Source organism: Eptesicus fuscus, chromosome 15 (genome assembly GCF_027574615.1).
Source record: "Eptesicus fuscus isolate TK198812 chromosome 15, DD_ASM_mEF_20220401, whole genome shotgun sequence".
Lineage (NCBI taxonomy): Eukaryota > Metazoa > Chordata > Mammalia > Chiroptera > Vespertilionidae > Eptesicus > Eptesicus fuscus.
Genome location: NC_072487.1, coordinates 15,061,679 through 15,084,311, shown reverse-complemented (window position 1 = coordinate 15,084,311; position 22,633 = coordinate 15,061,679). Strand labels below are relative to the sequence as shown.

Below are 22,633 nucleotides of genomic sequence, written 5' to 3'. Positions count from 1 at the left end.
GAGATCATGTGTTACTAGAAATATACTTGTAAGAACTGAATGTGAGACGAGCAATAATAGTTATGCTGACAGGCAAATGAATCAGTCTGTAGTGAGTTTCTTTCTGGGCCAACAGTTCTTTTGAGACCCAATTTCAATGTCCACCAGTTCCTTATGTGTACATGTCGGCACTGACTTTTCAGCTCTGGATGGTGGACAAATGGTGGTAATGCAGATCCGACTCCCTCTGGTTTGGTCTCGCCCGGACCCAGGGGCATGGCTTCACCCAGACTCACGGGTGCGTGGCCTCACCCGGACCTGGGACCCAGCATCACCCGGGCCCCGGGGTGCGTGGCCTCACCCGGACCCAGGTGTGCTCGGCCTCACCCGGTCCCGGGATCCAGCCTCACCCGAACCCAGGGGCGCGCGGCCTCACCCAGACCTGGGGGCTTGCGGCCTCACCCGGGCCCGGGATCCAGCCTCACCCAGACGCAGGGGCGCGTGGCCTCACCCGGACCCAGGTGTGCTCGGCCTCACCCGGGCCCAGGACCCAGCCTCACCCAGATCCAGGGTTGCCCGGCCTCACCTAGACCCGGGATCCAGCTTCACCCGGACCCAGGGGCGCGCGGCCTCGCCCGGACCTGGGGGCGCGCGGCCTCATCCGGACCTGGGACCCAGCCTCACCCAGATCCAGGGGCACACGGCCTCACCCGGACCCGGGATCCAGCTACACCCAGACCCAGGGGCGCGCGGCCTCACCCAGACCCGGGCGCGTGCGGCCTCACCCGGGCCCGAAGCCCAGGATTCTTCATTCAGCAGGCCGATGCTCTATCCACTGAGTCAAACCGGTTAGGGCTAAGTATTATTTTAAATATAGCCCAAGGGAATAGCTGTGTATCTTTCAAAACTTTAGCCTCTAAGAGTCAAGTATTATATTATCTGGTAGTAATGTCTTTTAGAATTTCTGGGTGTTTTTTTTTTTTTTTCTTTTATTATTACTTATAAAACTGTTTACCTCTATTCTTTCATGTGTTTTTCTCATCACCAAAACAGAAATAATTAATATGGTAGTATTGTTGTACTTCAATACAAACCTTTGGTCTAAGTCTAGATCTTTCTGTATGTGGGATACTTACTGTCACATTTCAGATCAGCTTACCTTTGTGTAGACTTTGAAGACTATTTTTTTTCATCCGAGGTTGTGTTTTCCATTTGGATACTGACAAGCAATGCCTCAGGTGATGGCTGTGTGGACCAGGTCCAGAAGTTTACTCTATATGGACAGCTAGGACAATCCTACAAATTATTCTTTAGAATTAGAAATAATTTTTCATTGAACAGTCAGTCTCTGATTGACAAGTTTAAGAAGTTTATAAGTAACACTAAAAGTGCCCCCTTTTTTGGTATAAACTTGGACCTTTGTCCTTCTGCTTAAGCTAATTCTGGTTTACTTGGCTCTAAGACAGACACTTTCTCTCCTAATTGGTAGTTCAGGTGCTGAAGAGCTTTCGGGTGTGGAGAGGTACTCAGCTCCTGTGTGGGCAGAGGAGGCCTCCCAGGGAACCGCTCCCTCAGTGCTGCGCTCTCCACACAGCAGTGCTGAATTACGGTCAGCCTGTGAACTTTTCCCTCAGAAATGGTGTCCCGTGCTCATCACTTTCGTGCTCTGTCATCCCTGTTACCTTAATCATCTCTCAGTTTCTGTGTTGGCCTGGTCAACAAAGTTTTCTCTGCTCATTTCTGTCCTTCATGGTCTTTGCCTACTTAGTTTCTATCCCTTTATGGATTCTTCCTCCTTAATAAGGATTTTAAACTTCCACCTAACTGGCTTCCCACCCTCTCCACACCTTGCATTCACACACAGAGAGTGTGTAGCTGGGCCCACCTGGCGCTCTGCAGGAGAGAGGCCTTGTTGCTTGGTTCCTCATGCCAGGCCCACCTCCGAGGCCACTGGTCTTCGTGTATCTTTGAGTCAAATACTCACCTGGCATTAGAACAACAACAACCAAAACAGTACCAAGGACATTGTTTACTTGTCTCTTGACTTACCTGATGTCAGGAAAACGGATTATTGCTCATCTCAGCTCTGGAAGGCAGGTGTGACTCTTGTCCATGATCTATAGCTATGGGAACAGAGACTCAGAGAAGTGAAATACTGACAGAGCTGGGACTCTTGTCGGTTCTAAGTTCTAAACCCATGCCTTTAGCCACTAAAATATAGAAGAAGTCAGGCCACAGGTCATGGTATTCAAAGCCCAGAGACCTTTGCAAGTGGATGCCCTGAGCGGTAGCCTGTAGGGATATTGGATGCCTGATGGCTTTTCAGGAGGGATCTTTTCACCAGCAGGCCTTCAGCACACATCATTTCTTGCCAGCACAATGGAGATTAGCATATCTATCCTATTAAACACCATTTGTGGGTGGATTGAAGATGTGCAGCAAAACACTACACTTCAAACTTCAAAGCAATTATGTAATGACTAGAGGCCCAGTGCACAAAAATTTGTGCACTCAGGGGGAATGGGGTCCCTCAGCCCAGCCTGTGCCTTCTTGCAGTCTGGGACCCCTCGGGGGATGTCCACCTGCCAGCTTAGGCCCACTCCCCGGGGGATTGGGCCTAAGCCGCTGTCGGACATCCTTAGCACTGCCGAGGAGGCAGGAGAGACTCCCGCCACTGTTGCTGTGCTCACAGCCATCAGCCCTGTGGGAGTGCACTGACCACCAGGGGACAGCTCCTGTGTTGAGCATCTGCCCCCTGGTGGTCAGTGTGCATCAAAGCAACTGGTTGTTCCGCCATTAGGGTCAATTTGCATATTACCCTTTTATTATACTAGACGCCCGGTGTCCCTCTCTAATCTGGGACCCCTTGGGGCATGTCCGACTGCTGGTTTAGGGTTCGGGCCTAAACCGGCAGTCAGACATCCCTCTCACAATCCAGGACTGCTGGCTTCTAACCACTTGCCTGCCTGGCTGCCTGATTGTGCCTAACCACTGTGCCTGCCAGCCTGATCACCCCCTAACTGCTCCCCTGCTGGCCTGGTTGCCCCCAACTGCCCTTCCCTGCAGGCCATCTTGTGACAATGTGGGGGCAGCTATCTTGTGATGATGTGGGGGTGGCCATCTTGTGACAACATGGGGGCGGCAAACTTGTGACGTGAGGGTCAATTTGCATATTACCTCTTTATTATATAGGATAGGATATCAATAGTCCTGGGCATGGTGCTCATATTCCAGCCTTGGGATATACTGACCTTTACATTTTGGACAGATCACTCAACCTCTTTGTTCATCTTTAAAACAGGTTGATCTCAATTTAAAAAAAAAATTGTACAGACTTACATTTTACAGAAGATTAGATCATTTTGATAAATGTTTGGTATTTGATAGGAATTAAGTATTTTTGTTATTGTTGTTGTTAATCCTCTCCTGAGGATATTTTTTCCATGGGTTTATTTTTAGAGAGAATGGGAGGGAGGGGAAGAGAGAGACATCAATTAGTTGCCTCCCACATGCACCCTGGTTCTGGGAATGAACCTGCAACTGGCTTTGTGCCCTTGATCTGGAATTGAACCCACAACCCTCGATCTGCAGGCTGATGCTGTAACCATTGAGCAACACTGGCCAGGGCGGAATCAAGTATATTAACAGCTTGATTTTCATTTCTGCAAAGAAAGACTGCATCTGACCACTTTTAAAAGAAAGGAGAAACTCTCTGAATTGAAGTATAATACACACAGAAAAGTGCAGAAATAGTGTTCAGCTGAATTAATTGTCTCAAAATGAACTCACGTGTGAAACTACCTCCCTACTCAAGAAGTAGAACACTGCCCGCACCCTCGCAGCCACACCCCCGCCCTCGTCATCACTGACTCTCCCTCCTCCAGAAGTAACGACTGTGGTGACTTCTAACACCATGCATTGGTTATGCTTACTTCTGTTTGTCTTTAGCTTTGTGTAAATGAAGTTATATATAATGTATTCTTCTGTGCCTGGCTTCTTTTGCTAAATTATGTTTGTAAGATTCATTGTTGTAATTGCATGTGGGAGTAGTTTGTTCATTTTAAAGGCTGTAGTGTGTTTCATTATATAAGTGTGTCATTTTATTTATTTTACAGTCAATGGGCATTTGGATTGTCATCACTTTTCAGCAATTACAGATAATGTCGCTATGAATGTTCTTGCATGTGTCTTTTGATTAATATGTGCACATGTGGAGTTGCTGGGTCACTAGATCTGTTGTCTTTAATCTGTCTAGACTCTAGACAATGCCAAGCAGTATCCAAATGGTTTTCCATTTCTGCCAGTAGTATGTGACTACTTGTTGCTCTTCAGCCTAGCCAACCCTTAGTATTTTTGGTCATTTGAATTGTGATGAGTTTGTAGAGGTCTGTGTTTGCCTTTCCTTGACTACTAATATGGTTGAGCCCCTTGCCTGTGTTTGCTGGACATTTGGATATCCTCTTTCATAAAACTCTTGTCTACAGTCTCTTGTTCATTTTTTCGATTGAGTTCTGGCCTTTTCTTATTTTGGATTTCTTTATGTATACTCTATAATAGCCTGTAGTTAATTATATTTTTTGCAAGTATTATCTCCTAGTCTTTGGCTTAACTTTTCACTTCCTTAATAATATCATTTAATAAAAAGAAGTTCTCGATTTAAAGTAGCCCAATTTTCTTAATTTCTTATCTTTGGTTAGTGCCTTTTGTTCTCTATTCAGGAAATATTTCTTAACCACAAAATCATCTAGAAGATTTTCACTTGCATATCTTCTAGAAATGTTGTTTTTATTTTCATATTTACCACTATGTCCTCCTGGAATGGACTTTTACATATGACGTACTAGGAGTCTAGTACATTTTTCTGTCCTTTTTTGATTCCCTGCCCTCTCTCCGTAATGGAAAACAAATGAGACTATGGCCTGAAGAAGATATGACTCTCTCTGTATACATTCGTGCTTTCTATACAGTACCACATTTTCCCTAACTTACACTCTGTATCTCTTCAGTTTATTTGAGACATAGGATTGAGTTTCTTAAATAACATTTTAGTACTCTTGCTTCTTAAGGAGATTAGGACAAAAATATTCTACAATACCCTCGAAGAGAACAGAGCAGTTATAAAAGATGTATTCACAGAGATGCAGATTCTTCTTTTCAAAATCCCTCCTACTGTTCTCTGATCATTCACTCTTGAGCCCATATCACTCTCAGTACCTGAACTTAATCAGCAATGATCTCTTCTGTGCGATGGTGAGCAAAAAGGAAAGAAAGCAGGCGATTTCCTGTAATTTATAACAGGACTTTGTAGGTGTTGTGAAAACACCATGATGCTGGGCTTTGCAGAAGAGCAGGCTACGCAGTGCTTGTTGCATCCTTTGTTGAGAGAAGAGCTTTTCCATGGCTGGTTAAAAATGCAGTCACGACAAAGGCGATCTCATTGGCAGGTGTTCCATCATGAGATAGGCATCCTTTAGATTTTGTTTTTCTTAGTTTTTTTTTTTTTTTTGGTGCTACTGCTTCACTTTCCAAATGAAACATTGTTCTGAATAAAACCTTTGGTTCATCAATGAAAATGTATTAGAGAATGCACAAATGGGAGCTTGCACTGACGCCTTGCACACATTTCTCAGAGGCCATATTGTCATTTCTGCCATCTCCTGGGCCCCTGCTATAGTCATTTTAATGTTAACATTTTTGTGTTTCCCTGAACAGTGGCATTTTTAAGTTGTAGTTCAAAAATACAAAGATACACACACACACACACACACACACACACACACACACACTTTGCTTTCTAGAGTTGACAAAAAGGATGAGCCATCCAAAGAACAAGGTATAAGGGCGTCTGCCAGAGGCTGGATCCATCATGACTTACGTCCCTTTCTCTCTCTTTAGGAGAGCCTGTTTTCATATCTCGGTGCAGTTTGCAGTTTGTGAAGGGCGCCTTAATAAAGGTGCACTCTAAGGAAGACAGGGAAAGGTCAACTAGTGCTTCCCAACTAGTTTTAAAAAACTTCTGACTTCTAGAGTTGTGAGGGTATGTTCATAGACATAATTGTTAGAGCTCACCTTGCAACTTGTAAAAAACATAATGTGCTTTTTCTCTAGCATTGGCCTTTTAAAATGTCAGTAACTTTGCTAATTCCAAACCAATTATTTTCACACTTTCCAGAGCATAAACTCACACTGGTCATATGTATCTTTATATTTGGGTATAATAAAAACATAGGAATATATATATATTCACACACACATTCATGCATTTGCTTATTACTTTCATTTCTAGGAACAATACCATTTTTTCATTACTTTAATGTATTCAAGATTGGTCAATGTTAAATGCTGCTGGTAAAAAGCTAAGTCAGACAGGGATCCTGGCTCTAAAGAGATTCTTAACGGATAGAATATGTGTACCAATCAAAAGGTAAGCATGGCCTACAGTATTTTCATTTTGAATATTCAAAAAATACTACTTAGGGTCTAAAAATTATGGCGAGGATGTTCTGAAACACCCCCACCCCTTGGGCCCCAACCCTATGAGGCCACGTTCTGGGTATAAATTTGTGATAGAATAAAGAGAAGACCTCTGCTCCCCAAGTCCTCACAGGCAATGTGCTACTCTTTCTCGCTTGGCATAGATTCAAAATCACGAGTCTGTGAAGGCAGAACAGGCAATTTTTATTCTTATCTGCCTGTGCTTAATCTCACTGGTTTGATTTATCATCTTCCGATATAACTTCTTAGAGTTAAAACACCATTGCATCTAGGACCTTAAAATATGTTCTAGTCTGGTATTGAGGAAGTAGACCACCTGTATTGGGATTGGAAATGAAGTGCTCATAGGCAATCTCTCTTTTACTAAAAGAATGCCAGATGGAAAGCTCGTCCTTTCATTGAATTCTGTGTAAGTATGGCTTCTTCCAGCCAATGAATAGTATTAGATCTTCGACACCATTGCGTATCTGGTACAGGTTTTGATGTTGTGATATAAAATTAAATGTGCATTATGTTAACATAGTGTGATTTTTTTCCCTTTTTCTTGTTTTTTGCCTCAGCAATGATCAAATGTATGGATTGTTCATGTTAAAAATTTTTGGTATATGGAGATTTAAATACACTAAGAACAAGCATGGTCAAGCACAGAATGTCCCTGATCATTATTATTAAGGGTCTTATGAATTACTTACATAGTAATTCATAAGACCCTTCACGAATTAATTAGTGGGGCAGATCTAATTCCTCTTTAGAACCTCAATACCTTTTTTAAACTTGATTAAATCATATTAAAATTCACCAAGAAGAGGGACAAAAGCAAGAACTAAGAAAATATTGATAAGATAGAAGTGGAGTAGGTGGATATTACACTTACCTTCTCCCAGGACCAAACAGGAATTACAACTAAAATACAGAACAACTCAACATCAAAAAAAGAAACTATCCAATTAAAAAATGGGCAAGGACCTGAATAGCTACTTCTCCAAAGAGAACAGTAAGATGGCCAATAAACATATGAAAAGATGCTCAATGTCACAAATCATAAGAGAGATGCAAATTAAAACCATAATTAAATATCACCTCACATCTGTCAGAATGTCTATCATCAATAAATCAACAAACAACAAATTTTGGTGAGAATACGGTGAAAAGGGAACCCTTGTGCACAGTTGGTTGCTATGCACAGTTGATTCACCCACTGTTGAAAGCAGTATGGAGTTACCTCAAAAAATTAAAAATGAAACTGCCTTATGACCCAGCAATTTTACTTCTGGGAATATATCCAAAGAATCCAGAAACCCTAATTTAAAAGAATATATGTACCCCCATGCTCATTGCAGTGTTATTTACAATAGCCAATTTGGAAGCTGCCCAAGTGCCCATTAGGAGATGAGTGGATAAAAAAGCAGTGGTACAGTTACACAAGGAATACCACTTGGCCGTAAAAAGGACATCTCATCTTATGGGACAGTATGGATGGACCTGGGAAGTATTATACTACTATACTAAGTAAAATAAGCCAGTCAGAGAAAGAAAAATATGATTTCACTTAAATGAATGATTTCACTTAAATGAAAAATATGATTTCACTTAAATCTAATGAACAAAATAAACTAGCAAAATAGAAACAGACTCCTAGATGCATAGAACAAACTGACAGCTGTCAGTGTGGAAGAGGCTGGTGGGTTGGGTGAGAAAGGTGAAGGGATCAATACAGACAGACAACAGTATGGTGCTTACCAGAGGGATGCGGGGAGGTAGAGTGGGTAAAAGGGGGGATAGGTGGTGATGGAAGGAGACTTGACTTGGGGTGGTGAACACACAATACAATATACAGATGATGTATTACAGAATAGTACACTTGAAACCTATATAATTTTATTAAATAATGTCACATGAATAAATTCAACAAATAGTAAAAAAAAAAAAAAAAAGAAAGAAAATATTGACACAACAGGTAATGGATGAAAGGCTTACCCCATGAGCTATTAAAAACTACATTGATTCAATGGTTAAAAAGTGTGTTGTGCCCTGGTCAGTCTGCTAAGTGGTTAGAACCTTGGCATGCATACTGAGGGGTCAAGCATTTGATTCCCAATCAAAGGCTCGTACCTCAGTAGCAGGTTCCCCAGCACCATAGGGGCATGTGCAGGAGGCAGCCAATCGATGTGTCTCTCTAATGTCAATGTTTCTCTCTTTCTCTCTCTCTGTATCTTCTCCCTCCCTTCCACTCTCTGGAAATCAATGGGAAAAAATACCCTCAGGTGAGGATTTAAAAAAAAAGTGTGTTGTAAGTTATTTAATCTAATTTATGTACATGATTTTAATAGAAATGTGTATGGATATAATATTTAATTATCTACCTATTTACCTACCTGAATCCAATCCTAATATTTAAGTCCATCTCAATCTATACATCTATAATATTTGCATATTTGGAACATTTACCAACAAAATATGCAGGAACCATATAAAAGCATCTCAGAATTACTGGGCAGTATAAAACATTATTAAATTACTAGAGGCCTGGTGCACCCGTGGGGTCCCTCGGCTTGGCCTGTGGGGATTGGGCCAAAACCAGCTCTCTGACATCCCCAGGTATCCATGATTGCAAGAGGGTGGTTCTTGGGTGACACACCCCAGAATCAGGATCCCTTCTCTCTGGTTCCAGGTGCATCACCTGAGAACCACAGCTGCCAAGTCTCCACAGCACGACAGCTCCTGCATTGAGCGTCTGCCCCTGGTGGTCACTGTGCATCATAGCTAACGGTCGGCCGGTGGAATGGTCAGCAAGTCGGCCGGTCGCTTAGGCTTTTATATATATAGCTATCTCTACATGAGAAAAACTAGTAGAGCAATAAAAATTTTTTTATGTACCTTGTAGTACACTACCTAGCACATAAAGTATTCAATGAATGTTTCATAATTGAGTGAATATAAAAAAGTTGGTGGTGCTTTGTAATCAGTTATTGAAAGGCTTATAGCATCATGAGTTGTAATCTGAATAAGTATGAATCTATAGAAAGTAAGAATCTATTTGGAGGAAATATGGATGAGGAAAAACTTTGAAGTTTGCCCAAGCATTACATTTTGGTGAAAGACTAAAATAAAATAAAATAAATATATAAAAAATAGTAGCTTTGGAAAAGGAAAAGGTCATCTGTTTTCAGGGCCTAGATTCAGCACTGTTTGTAATATTCTCATTGTTTGGTAGGAAGAGTATTGTCAGCTAGGAAAAATACGGTGTATCAGGTATTACATTCACAGCAATAGGAAATTGGGAAGAAATGCAGATTTGTAAGGGAGAGAGAAATTTAGAGTCGGATTTAATGACTGTTCCCCCAGGAGATGATTCAACACAATTTTTTTTCCAGTGTAATTGCTCACAAATATGGGAATTCAACTGCAGTTTATTTCCAGGAATCAGTTCATGCTTTTCCTGTTAGATCCATCCCTCATGGGTTTTGGATCACTATGCCTGAATTTGCCCCCGGGATGCAGAGTGCATCATTTTTCATTCATGTCTTCCTTTATTTAATATTTATGAAATGCCTACTAAGTGACACAGTAGTGCTAAGTGCTGCTGATTTAACAGGAAACACACCCTTGTTTCTGCTCTCTCCAGAAGAGAGGATCGGAAGTACCAGTATGACCAGAGAACATAGTGTAAGGGCTGTAGAGTAGCTGGAGAAGTTGTGTGTAGATCATAACATTTGTGTCGACATAAAATTTAAGTCATGATAAGGAGTTGAGACTAAATCATAAGAAAAACATGGCACGATTGGAGGTTGTTCAGCAATGGGAGAGCAAGGCCGTACTTGTGTTTTAGGAAGAGCATTTCATCTCAGTGCTGAGTGGAGATTGGAATGGGACCAGCCTGGAAGCTGGAAGGTCATGGGGGCTTTTGTAGTAATTTAGACAGCAGAAGATACAGTTTTAGGTAGGGTACACAGGTTATATATTTTGGGATACTTTTTAAGAAAAATAACAGAAAAATTAGAAGCCAAAATTAGATACAAGGCTATAGTAGGGGACCTAAGACTCATGAGTTCTTTCCTATATTCATCTCTAAGTCCAGGGAAGTGACATTGGTGGTCTGAACTATGGTGGTAGCAGTGGGGAAGAAGAGAAATGAATGAATGAGGAAATCTGAAAGACTAGTGATTGGATGTTTAAAATGAAAGCGGAAACTATAGAGATAATGTTTAGGCCCTAGCTTGTTTGCTCAGTTGGTTAGAGAGTTGTCTGGATATGGTTTGATCCCCAGTCAGGGCACATACAAGAGGCAACCAAGGAATGTGTAAATAAGTGAAACAGCAAATCTCTCTCTCTCTCTCTCTCTCTGTCTGTCTCTCTGTCTCTCTCTCAATATCAATCTTTTTAAATTTTTAAATTAAAAATTTAAAAAGATTTTCTGGCTTGAGCAACCAATTGAGTAGATAGAGGGTCTATTCACTGAGATAGGAAACACAGGAGGAGGAGCCAGTTTTGGTTGTAAAGCTCAAGATATTTGAAGTTATTCTGCTTCTGATGTAGCTCAATTAATTTTGGCAACTTGTGTGTTAAACATCCTGAGAATGAAAACAATGCCTCATCAAATGTGTTTCCTGATGTGGATTTAAACCTGTATGATAACTTGTTAAGTGATTGCTGCCTTGCAGCACTATTGTCTACATCTGAAAACGAAGGCTGGGTTATGTAGGACTTACTGTTTTTCTCACCTTTAATGTAGTGCATATCATTATGACTTTTTCCTGGTCCCTAGCCCCATAATATTGGGATGTGTGCTGCTTAGCTAGCAGGTTACCTGGTAGGTTTTCAGTCCTCTGGGGACGAGGAATTCTTGGATGTGTGAATAGGGTTTCTCTAATGTAGGTCAGTGTCTGAGCTTCCTTTGATTGTTAATCCATTGTCTTGAACTGATTATGCAATGCACTGAGGACCTGCTAAATATAATGTCTTAAAGTTCAGTGGCAAATTTCCTTCTCCATTGTCTTTTTAAAAAATATATATTTTATTGATTTTATACAGAGAGGAAGAGAAAGGGATAGAGAGTCAGAAACATCGATGAGAAGAGAACCATCGATCAGCTGCCTCCTGCACACCCCCCACTGGGGATGTGCCCGCAACCAAGGTACATGCCCTTGACCGGAATCGAACCCGGGACCCTTGAGTCCACAGGCCGACGCTCTATCCACTGAGCCAAACCGGTTTTGGCTCCATTGTCTTTTAAATTTGAAAATGGCTGAACAAATTATTGTTACACTTTTCATAAAAATAAAGAAAAATATAGCTTTTAAATAATATAAAAATCACCCTGCTGGGAAAGTTTTAGACAGTTATTAAATAACTTACTACAGGGGAAAATAATAGAGACTGTTTTGCCACCTAAAATACAGCATTTTCTACTATGGACATTGTAATTACTATTTACAACTAGATTATAGGGAAATCTGTGGGTGTCATGGAATTCAGTGTCAGAATTATGGAAACTCTGCATAATTAAAGGGCTACTTAGTCAATTCCTTCCTATTTTCTCTTCTATTTAAGCAGATCATATATGTGCCAGTATTTCATTGCTAACTATGGTGCAGGAGACAACCAACTTTAAATCTTCTATTGCTGGATAATACTCATAATAACTGTGTAGAATATATGGTTTATAATTAGTGAATATGCCAAGGTTTTTCAAGAAGTGCATTAGATATGGCATAGATACAAATTTCTGCTTCATTAAATGACTTTATAGTCTATATTTCGCTGCTTTTGCATATGTAATTTTTTCTGTTTGATAGCAGGATTACTTTACAGCTTCTTAATGAGAATACCTTTTTTTATTAGAACCTTTTCTGAAGTTTTATTGAAGCTCTTGGTGACCTATTTCTAATGATTGTAGAGCTCTAAAATTCTCTCTTCCTTATTTAAGTAGCTTCAACTTCTGTTTGATTAGTGGCTTTGGAAGTAGATTCACAATCTAATTTTAGGAAGGAAGTCTTTTCTTACAGGAGAAACAAATTCAAAAATAACCTTGCACATCACAGGATGCCTATGAATTATGGAAATGGTTCCCTTTCCCACACCATTTACCAGGTGAAGAGAGGGCGAAAGTCGGAGATGACTTCCCTTCACTGCAATTTGTTCTCAGTTGCATCTGTGCAGAAAATTTCTCATTAATATCCTCTTTAATGAGCACCGAGGACTTAGATGGGTAAGTTCAGTGGTGGGTTGACAAATGATTTTAATACAATGTAAAGTGCTCTAATTTCATAGCCCTATGCAAACACAGATGAGATGCTGGTACTGGGCGTTTGTGGAATGGGTGGGAAGTTGGCAAGCATCCAAGGGCCCTATGCTCAAGTAAGGTTAGAATTCTTACCTGAAGTGTGCAGTAGCCATGATGTAGAAATATGGTGATGACAAGTGTGTAGATTTCACCTATCAGAAGGCTCTCCCATCAGAGCAGTCAGTTATTAATCCTTATTAGCATTTTTTCCAGCTACAATAAATTTTTATTTTAACTTCAGAGAAACACATATACTTTAAAAGACAAAAACAATTTAGAATATATAAAAAGCAAATATCCACTCTATGTTCTTTGTTTTCCTCCCTATTCCCAACTCCTATTCATACCTCTCTCTGCATGTTTGATGTTAATTCTCAGAGAGCTTTTCCTGTGCATTTACATCTCTACTCATCCTACCTCTTCCTGATTAGCTTCATTGTTATGTAACTTGCATGGCTTATGCATACTCTCATGGACATATTTCAGTCTACCCTATTCATTTTAGCAGCTACCTCTCATTCTAGTATGAATGTATCATAATTCCTTTAACTATTATCTACATAGGCTATTTATAATTTTCTCCATTACCAACAGTGCTGCATTGAGCACCCATATCCATAGTCTCCTTGCTTAGTCTCCTATTGTCCTGTCCTCTCTCTCTCCTTCCCTACCTGCCACCCATCTATCTAATCTGTATCTTTGAGCACATGTGTATTTCTGTAGGATGGATCCTGGAAGTGGATTTGTTAAGTCAATTTGAATATTTACATATAGTCCAGAGTTTCCCTTCCCAAAACTGCACCAGCTTGTATTTCCACCAAGAATTCAGTGGTGCTTATTTAATAACCATGGTTCATGGTGCTTATTTAATAACCATGTTTTAGTTTATTTGATTGGATAAAATGGTAAATCATCATCATCATCATATTATTATTCTTTTGCTGTTGTTGTTCCTGAAATGGTGAGCTTGAATATATTTTCACATGTTCCTTGATTTAGTAGGTTTGCTCTATTTTTCTTGTTGATTTTTGTAAGGTTTATTTTTTCTTAAGGATTTGTACAGTCTCTTTATCCAGTAGTGCTATTATATTTTTGTCTGTTTATATGTTTTGCAGATATTTCTTCTAAGGGTACCACTTATTTTTTAGATCTGTCTTTTGTGACAGAAAAATGTGAAATTTTGATGCAGGCAAATCTTTTATTCTTTTCCTTGGTGGTTTCTGCATTACATTTCTTGCGTAAGAAGGTCTTTACCAGATCAAGGCAAGAAATATATTCTTTTAAAATATCTTCTGGCACTTTTATATTAGAGGCCCGGTGCACGAAATTCGTGCATGGAGGGTGTCCCTCAGCCCAGCCTGTACCCTCTCCATACTGGGACCCCTCAAGGGATGTTCGACTGCCCGTTTAGGCCCGATCCCCGGGGGATTGGGCCTAAACGGGCAGTCGGACATCCCTCTCACAATCCAGAACTGCTGGCTCCCAACTGCTTGCCTGCCTGCCTTCCTGATTGCCCCTAACTGCTTCTGCCTGCCAGCCTGATCACCCCCTACCACTCCCCTGCCAACCTGATTGATGCCTAACTGCTCCCCTGCCAGCCTGTTTGCCCCTAACTGCCCTCCCCTGCAGGCCTGGTCCCCCCCAAATGCTCTCCCCTGCAGGCCTGGGTCCCTCCCAACTGCCCTTTCCTGCAGGCCTGGTCGCCCCCAACTTCCCTCCTCTGCCAGCTTGGTCACCCCTAACTGCCCTCCCCTGCAGGCTTGATCGCCCACAACTGCCCTCCCTTGCAGGCCTGGTCCCTCCCAACTGCCTTCCCCTGCTGGCCATCTTGTGGTGGCCATCTTGTGTCCACATTGGGGCAGGATTTTTGACCACATGGGGGAAGCCATCTTGTGTGTTGGAGTGATGGTCAATCTGCATATTACTCTTTTATTAGATAGGATAGAGGCCTGGTGCATGGGTGGGGACTAGCTGGTTTGCCCTAAAGGGTGTCCTGGATCAGGGTGGGGTCTTCCTTGGGGTGTGGGGCAGCCTGGGCAAGGGGCCTGTGGTGGTTTGCAGGCTGGCCATGCCCCCAGATACCCAAGCGGAGGCCCTAGTATCTGGGGTTTATTTATCTTCTACAATTGAAACTTTGTAGCCTGGTGTGGAGCCAAGTCTTCTGCTTGCTCCATGGCGGCAGCCATTTCTGTTTGGACTTATGTGTCTTCTATAATTGAAACTTTGTAGCCTTAAGCCGAGGCCTGGGCCAGCCAGGGTGTGTGTAAAGCTTGGCTTCCTCCATTGCCAAGGGCAACCCTAGCCTCCTGCTCTTTCCAGCTTTGTGGCCACCGCCATTTCTGTTTGGATTTATGTATCTTCTATAATTGAAACTTTGTAGCCTTGAGTGGAGGCCTAGGCCGGCAAGGGCAGGTGGAAAGCTTGGCTTCCTCCATTGCCGGGGAAACCCAAGCCTCCCTCCTGCTCTCTGTGGCTGTAGCCATCTTGGTTGGGTTTATTTGCATATTTACTCCTGATTGGCTGGTGGGTGTGGCTTGTGGGTGTAGTGGAGTGATGGTTAATTTGCATATTACTCTTTTATTAGATAGGATTTTAATACTTACACATTTTAATTTTGCATAAGATGTAAGTTATGCTCATATTTCTGGCTATGCCAACACCTATATCATCTTTCCATTTAGATAGTTAGATTCTATTTCCCAGCCTCCTGTGCAGCTGTGCAAGGCCATATGACTGAATTGCAGCCACTAGAATGAGAGTAGAAGTGATGACCATCACTAAGAGTCTTGACGTACAACAAACTTACAAGAGAGATCCTCTTCCAAAATGACCTTGGAGGACTTGCGTTGAAGACGGCGAAGTCATTTTGGGAAATGTCTAAATCCAAGAATCACCACTTAGAGGAGAGCCACCCATCAATTTTAGACTGTATGTGAGCAAGAAATTAACTTCTTTCTGTAGATTTAAACCAGAGATTTTAGGATCTATTTTTTATAGCAGCTGTATAGTCAATACACAGAGGTAGATCATAACTTTTCCCCAGCTGCAAGGTCAATCATTCCAACACACTTAATCAGCAATCTGTCCTTTATTCTTGTATTTGAAATTCTATCTTTCAGCATTCTCCAAATTTCCATAATTATAAGAATTACTAGTGGCCTGGTGCATGAAATTCATGCACGGGTTGTGGGGAGGGGTTGTCCTTCAGCCCGGCCTGCACCCTCTCCAATTTGGGACCCCTCGAAGGATATCCTACTGCCGGTTTACAGGGATCGGGCCTAAACCTGCAGTCAGACATCCCTCTCACAATCCGGGACCACCGGCTCTAACCACTCACCTGCCTGCCTGCCTGATCACCCCTAAACACTCTGCCTGCCGGCCTGCTCACCCCCAACTGCCCTCGCTGCTGGCCTTCTCGCGCCCAACTGCCCCCCTTGCCGGCCTGATCACTCCCAACTGCCCCCTCCCCCCCACGCCAGCCTGCTTGTCCCCAACTGCCTCCCCTGCCGGCCTGCTTGCCCCCAACTGCCCCTCCCCCCGCTGGCCTGCTCGCCCCCAACTGCCCCCCCCCTGCCGGCCTAATTGCCCCCAACTGCCCCCCCCAACACCAGTCTGATCACCCCCAACTGCCCCCACTGCCAGCCTGCTCGCCCCCAACTGGCACCCCTGCCGGCCTGCTCACCCCCAACTGCCCCTCGCACCAACCTGATCACCCCCAACTGCCCTCCCCTCCTGGCCTGATCACCCCTAACCTCCTCTGCCTCGGCCCCACCACCATGGTTTTGTCTGGAAGGACATCCGGAAAGTCTCTTGCTCTAATTAGCATATTACCCTTTTATTAGTATAGATTCTGGACTCAATTTTGTTTTATTGGGCTACTTGCATATTCAGAAAAAACCACACACCACACACTCATATTTTATTTATCACAGCTTGTAATTGTTCTTGGCATCTGGTAGCAGAGTGATGTTTTCAATTTCAGGTCTGTCTTATACCTTCAAAATCTTTGTATAACTTTTAGGCTGTAATACAACATTTCTAATGCGATCTATAAAGCCCTGAATGATTTGGGCACTGGCTATCTTTCTACCTGTACCCCTCCTTCTTTGCTGCTCACTGAGCTTCAGCTTCTTTAATTTTTTTGCAAATACAAAGTATCTTATATTCTGTGGACCTTCACTAATGTTATTTCATTTGCCTGAAAGAACTCCCATTTTTTATGTCTTAGATTTAAGAATGCTTCATTAGTAGAGATTTTTCCTGATGTCCTATCAAGACAAGATCCCATGATTAGACAGTGTTAGAGCCGTCTTGCATTGCAGTTATAACTTAAAAATTTATTTGTAATACTACCATTATGATTTTAATATTTTCTCCTTTCCTGGACTTAAGATCCATGAAGTTAAGATAGCATTTTTCATTATTATATATCCACAACAACTAGCACAATACTTGACACCTACTGAATACATGATAAATATTTGGAAACTCCAAGGATGAGCACTGCCAGGTGAAGAGGTGCACCTGTGGGACGTCGATGGGCCCTGCACACTGTCCTCCCAGAGGAGGGGCCTTTCCCCTTCTCTCCAGGGGACCTGCTGGGGCCTCTGCTGCCTCACTTTGTCCCCAGGGCTGGGCACCACCAGACCAGAAGCTGCCGGCCTGATGGGGACAGGGCCCTCCCCACAGTGTTGACAGTCTGTGTGTCCCCATCGGGGAGGTCGGGTATCACTGACATGTACTGGCGTGTGCACTGTCTCTCGTTGGAAGTACATGTGTTTGCCCTCTGATCCTTTAGAAAACACTGACTTTGAAGAGTTGTCAGGGATGTGAGATCTCTCTCTGGCCATCGGTTGGGAAGAATACTTCCCAGCTTGGGGTTTGACTTTTCAGCTTTCTTCATTTTTCTCCTTTTTGGTTTGGGAAGAGCCCTCCATTGCCTTCTGGCCGTGGGGTCACACTTAGCACAGTGGTCTCTACCCCGAGATGGTGCACACACTTACTAAAGGGCTTTTCTCTTACATCTGATCTCTAATCCATCTGGGATTTCCCGTTCAAATAACAAAAATGCTATTTCATATAAGAACAAACAAAAGTATGTGACCAGACACAAAAAGACACCAATTTTAAGCTTCATTTAGAGGAAATGCCCAGAATCTGTACCGGAGCAGACACAGAAAGCAGGCTAGGGGCTGCCAGGGGCAGGAGGAGCGGGGAGGGAGTACTGTTGGTGCAGAGTTTCCTTTTTATTTTTAAAAACTGTTTTTATTTATTATTTTAGAGACAGAGGAAGGGAGAGGGATAGAGAGTTAGAAACATTGATGAGAGAGTAACATAAATTGGCTGCTTCCTGCATGTCTCCTATTGGGCTTGTGCCCTGACCAGGAATCAAACTGTGATCTCCTGGTTCATGTGTCGATGCTCAACCACTGAGAACACCAGCCAGTCCAGGGTTTCCTTTTGCGGGTGAGGGTTCTGCAACTAGAGAGTGGTGTTGGTTGCACAGCATCAGGAATGTGCTTCATGCTCAGGAATGACACAATTTAGAATATAAACACACACTTTATTTTTTAACATAAATCGTGCCAATAATAAACTAAGTATAAAAAAGAAATTAACCCCTAGAATGACAAATCCTATCTAATAAAAGGGCAATATGCAAATTAACCATCACTCTGCTACACCCACAAGCCATGCCCACCAGCCAATCAGGAGCGAGTATGCAAATTAACCCCAACCAAGATGGCTACGGCCATGGAGCGAGCAGGAGGGAGGCTTGGGTTTCCCCGGCGATGGAGGAAGCCAAGCTTTCCACACACCCTGGCAGGCCCAGGCCTCCACACAAAGCTACAAAATTTCAATTATAGAAGATAAATAAATCCCAACAAAAATGGCGGCAGCCATGGAGCTGGAGAGAGCAGGTGGCTAGGTTTGCCCCCGGTGATTTAGGAAGCCAAGCTTCTGCAGCCCTGGCCTGTCTTGGCCTCTGCTTAAGGCTACAGAGTTTCAATTTAGAAGATAAATAAATCCCAACAGAAATGGCTGCCGCCACGGAGCGAGCAGGAGGCTTGGCTCTGCTCCAGGCTACAAAGTTTCAATTGTAGAAGATAAATAAATCCCAGATACCAGGGATTCCACCTGGGTCGCTGAGGGGCGTGGCTGGCCTGCAAACCATGCCCCAAAGGAACCCACACCCTGATCTGGGACACCCTTCAGGGCAAACCAGCTGGCCCCAACCCATGCACCAGGCCTCTATCCTATCTAATAAAAGAGTAATATGCAGATTGACCATCACTCCAACACACAAGGTGGCTGCCCCCATGTGGTCAAAGATTCTGCCCCCATGTGGACAAAAGATGGCCACCACAAGATGGCCAGCAGAGGAGGCCAGTTGGGAGGGACCAGGCCTGCAAGGGAGGGCAGTTGTGGGCGATCAGGCCAGCAGGGGAGCGCAGTTGGGAATGATCAGGCCTGCAAGGGAGGGCAGTTGGGGGCAATCAAACCTGTAGGGGAGTGCAGTTAGGGGTGACCAGGCCAGCAGAGGAGGGAAGTTGGGGGTGACTGGGCCTGCAGGAAAGGGCAGTTGGGGGGGGACCAGGCCTGCAGGGGAGGGCAGTTAGGGGTGACCAGGCCTGCAGGGGAGGGCAGTTAGGGGTGACCAGGCCTTCAGGGGAGGGCAGTTAGGGGCAAACAGGCTGGCAGGGGAGAAGTTAGGCATCAATCAGGCTAGCAGGGGAGTGTTTAGGGGGTGATCAGGCTGGCAGGAAGAAGCAGTTAGGGGCAATCAGGAAGGCAGGCAGGCAAGCAGTTGCGAGCCAGCAGTCCTGGATTGTGAGAGGGATGTCCGACTGCCCGTTTAGGCCCGATCCTGGTGGGCAGTCAGACATCCCTTGAGGAGTCCCAGATTGGAGAGGGTGCAGGCTGGGCTGAGGGAACCCCCTCCTCCTCCTCCCCCTACCACCCCGTGCACGAATTTCGTGCCCTGGGCCTCTAGTAATACTATAATAAAATAAATAAATTGCGTTACGCCATGAAGACAAGAAATAGGTAATAATTACAGAAAATAAGAGAAAATGGTAAAAGAGTGGGGGTAAAACAAACTCTTCTGGTGGCCTAGAGAACTCACATTCCAAAAGCAGCTCTGTGTCTGCCCAGGACGCCTCTTCCAGCCAGTCCTCTGTGTCAGGAACCAGGGCAGGTTCGGGGGTTGGGGCGGCCTTCAGGCAGGGGTGCTAGGGCCTCAGTTGGGTGAGAGGCTGCACAGGCCGGGCCCTGTCCAGGGCTGCAGCTGGAGCTGCTGCTGGTGATGGCACGACCACTGGAGGTGGAATCCCTCCAGGTCTGGAGCGGCGACCAGGTCTGTGCCTGCACGGGGCTGCTCAGGATGTGCAGCAGGAGCAGGCTCTGCCTCCTGGGCTGGTGCTGGAGTTTCAAGAGGAGAAAAGATCACCCACCCACATGCCTGCATTTCCACATGCTCCTCTCCACGACCCTGCCCCAAACACAGAACACAGCCGCAGCCCAGGACCCACCACAGGATGTCCTCCCTGCCGGCAGTCCAGCAGATGGGTGGTCTGAGGCAGGTCCTGGCCCCTGGCCAGCCTCTGGGGGTGCTCCATGTGTGTCCGGCACCGACCCCTCCCCATAAGCTCGCAGCCACCTCCAGCCCACATCCCACCCCCACCTCCCCACCTTCTCACCCTTGGGCTCTGCCTCCTTGAGCCCCAGGTCCTCCGGCCGGGTTTGTAGAGCGTGGGCATGGTGCTCCAGGATGGAGTTGGACATTGTGAGCTGCCTGTGGAGCCTGGGCGGCTTTGTGGGAGGAGTCTTTGTCTAGCCAACCAGGGGCCCAGGTTCCCTAGATGCCAGGTGGCCACACTCACTCTGGGCCTGCTCTGGTGCTCAGTGGTGTGGCTCGCCAGCCCTTCACTGGTGAACATGGGGTGGGGGTCTTTGTCGACCATCTGCTGCTCCTCCATGTCTTGGGTTGAGTTCGGCAATGACAGTGACCAATAGCCAGTCAGGGAGGCCTCAAGCCCTGGCCAGCCCTAGTCGCTGCTGTTTCTGCCCACTGGACCTTCCGCTCTCAGATCAGGCCCAGCCCTGTGTCTGCACAGACCTTCACTCCAGGGCTCGGGATAGACCTCAGGTAGAGGACACCTCTCACGCTCCATATCCATGTCCATCTAGCCATCCTTGACCTGGGGTGTGCACATGACAGGTCCACAAGGCTTCTAACCTTCTCCCATCAGCCTCTTCCAGCTGGGGGCAGGCACTTACCATGTGAATCTCTTTACACACTCCCCCATCCCTCCACATACACACGGGGAGGGGACATAGGGCTGTTCAGGTGCGATGAGTGGTGTCCTGGCCAGAACAATCCCACCCTGGGCCTCCCTGTGTACCTCCGGTCCCGAGTTGAAAAGGGCCACAGGCCGAGTTAGAAGCCAGCGGCAGAACAAGTGAGGTCCTGCTCTTGTCTGAGGAGATGCTCAGGGTAGGGAACCCAGTCAGTGACCTTGTTTTCTGACAATGGAGCCCTACAGAACTTGGAACCCTGGTATCCAGGCAGCCACATTCTAAAACAGCCCCTACCCAGCTCATCTACAACCTACAACAGGTTCTGCCGTTAAATGCCCAAGTCCCGAGGCTGTGATTGCCAAAGAGCCAGCAGTAACAGCCTGTTCCGCTGTGGTCGCCTGCTGTCGCCTGCTGTGGCTGCTGGTTCCAAATCAGCCCAGATGCCTCTGGCCCTTTTCAAGGCGGGACCCAGAGGTAGCACAGGGAGGCCCAGGGAGGATTTGTTTGGGTCAGGCCACCACTCTGATCCCACCTGAGCAGACCCATGTCCCCTCCGTGTATATGTGTGTGTGTAAGGGGGCTCACAATAGGGAGGGCCTGGACCAAAAAATAAATAGACAGAGGAGGAGTCAAAAGCCTTGCAGGTCTGTCAATCTCACACCCCAGGTTAAGCCTGACTGGGTGGATGTTAAACTGCCCGAGGTTTACCCCGAGCCCTGAAGGAGAATCACATTTGCCCTGGTTGGAGGTCTGTGCAGACACAGGGCTGGGCCTGATCCGGGAACAGAAGGTCCAGGGGGCAGAAGTAGCAGCAACTGGGGCCTGGCACAGCTTGAGGTATCTCCGACAGGCTACCGGTCACTGTCATGGCAGAACTCAAGCCAGGAGGAGCAGCAGATGGTTGACAAAGACCCCCACCCCATGTCCACCAGTGAGGGGCCGGTGAGCCACACCACTGAGCACCAGAGCAGGCCCAGAGTGAATGTGGCCACCTGGGGGTCTGGGGAACCTGGGCCCCTGGTTGGCCAGAAAAAGACTCCTCCGCCAAAGCCGCCCAGGCTCCACAGGCAGCTCACAATGTCCAACTCCATCCTGGAGCACCATGCCCATGCTCTACAAACCCGGCTTGGGGACCTGGAGCTCAAGGAGGCAGAGCCCAATGGTGAGAAGGTGGGGAGGTGGGGGTGGGATGTGGGCTGGAGGTGGCTGCGAGCTTATGGGGAGGGGTCGGTGCCGGACACACATGGAGCACCCCCAGAGGCTGGCCAGGGGCCAGGACCTGCCTCAGACCACCCGTCTGCTGGACTGCCGGCAGGGAGGCCATCCTGGGCTGCGGCTGTGTTCTGTGTTTGGGGCAGGGTCGTGGAGAGGAGCATGTGGAAATGCAGGCATGTGGGTGGGTGATCTTTTCTCCTCTTGAAACTCCAGCACCAGCCCAGGAGGCAGAGCCTGCTCCTGCTGCACATCCTGAGCAGCCCCGTGCAGGCACAGACCTGGTCGCCGCTCCAGACCTGGAGGGATTCCACCTCCAGTGGTCGTGCCATCACCAGCAGCAGCTCCAGCTGCAGCCCTGGA

At 45.5% G+C, this 22,633-nt stretch overlaps 1 long non-coding RNA gene across 1 annotated transcript; it reads right to left on the bottom strand.

The window, feature by feature from the left end:
* Nucleotides 1–1,212: 1,212 nt before the first annotated feature.
* Nucleotides 1,213–20,004, bottom strand: LOC129151704 (uncharacterized). The gene is made up of 3 exons (XR_008558371.1): nucleotides 19,884–20,004; nucleotides 2,029–2,096; nucleotides 1,213–1,287 (listed from the first exon to the last, which is right to left on the bottom strand). It is a non-coding gene; the product is annotated as an uncharacterized LOC129151704 (long non-coding RNA).
* Nucleotides 20,005–22,633: the final 2,629 nt, after the last annotated feature.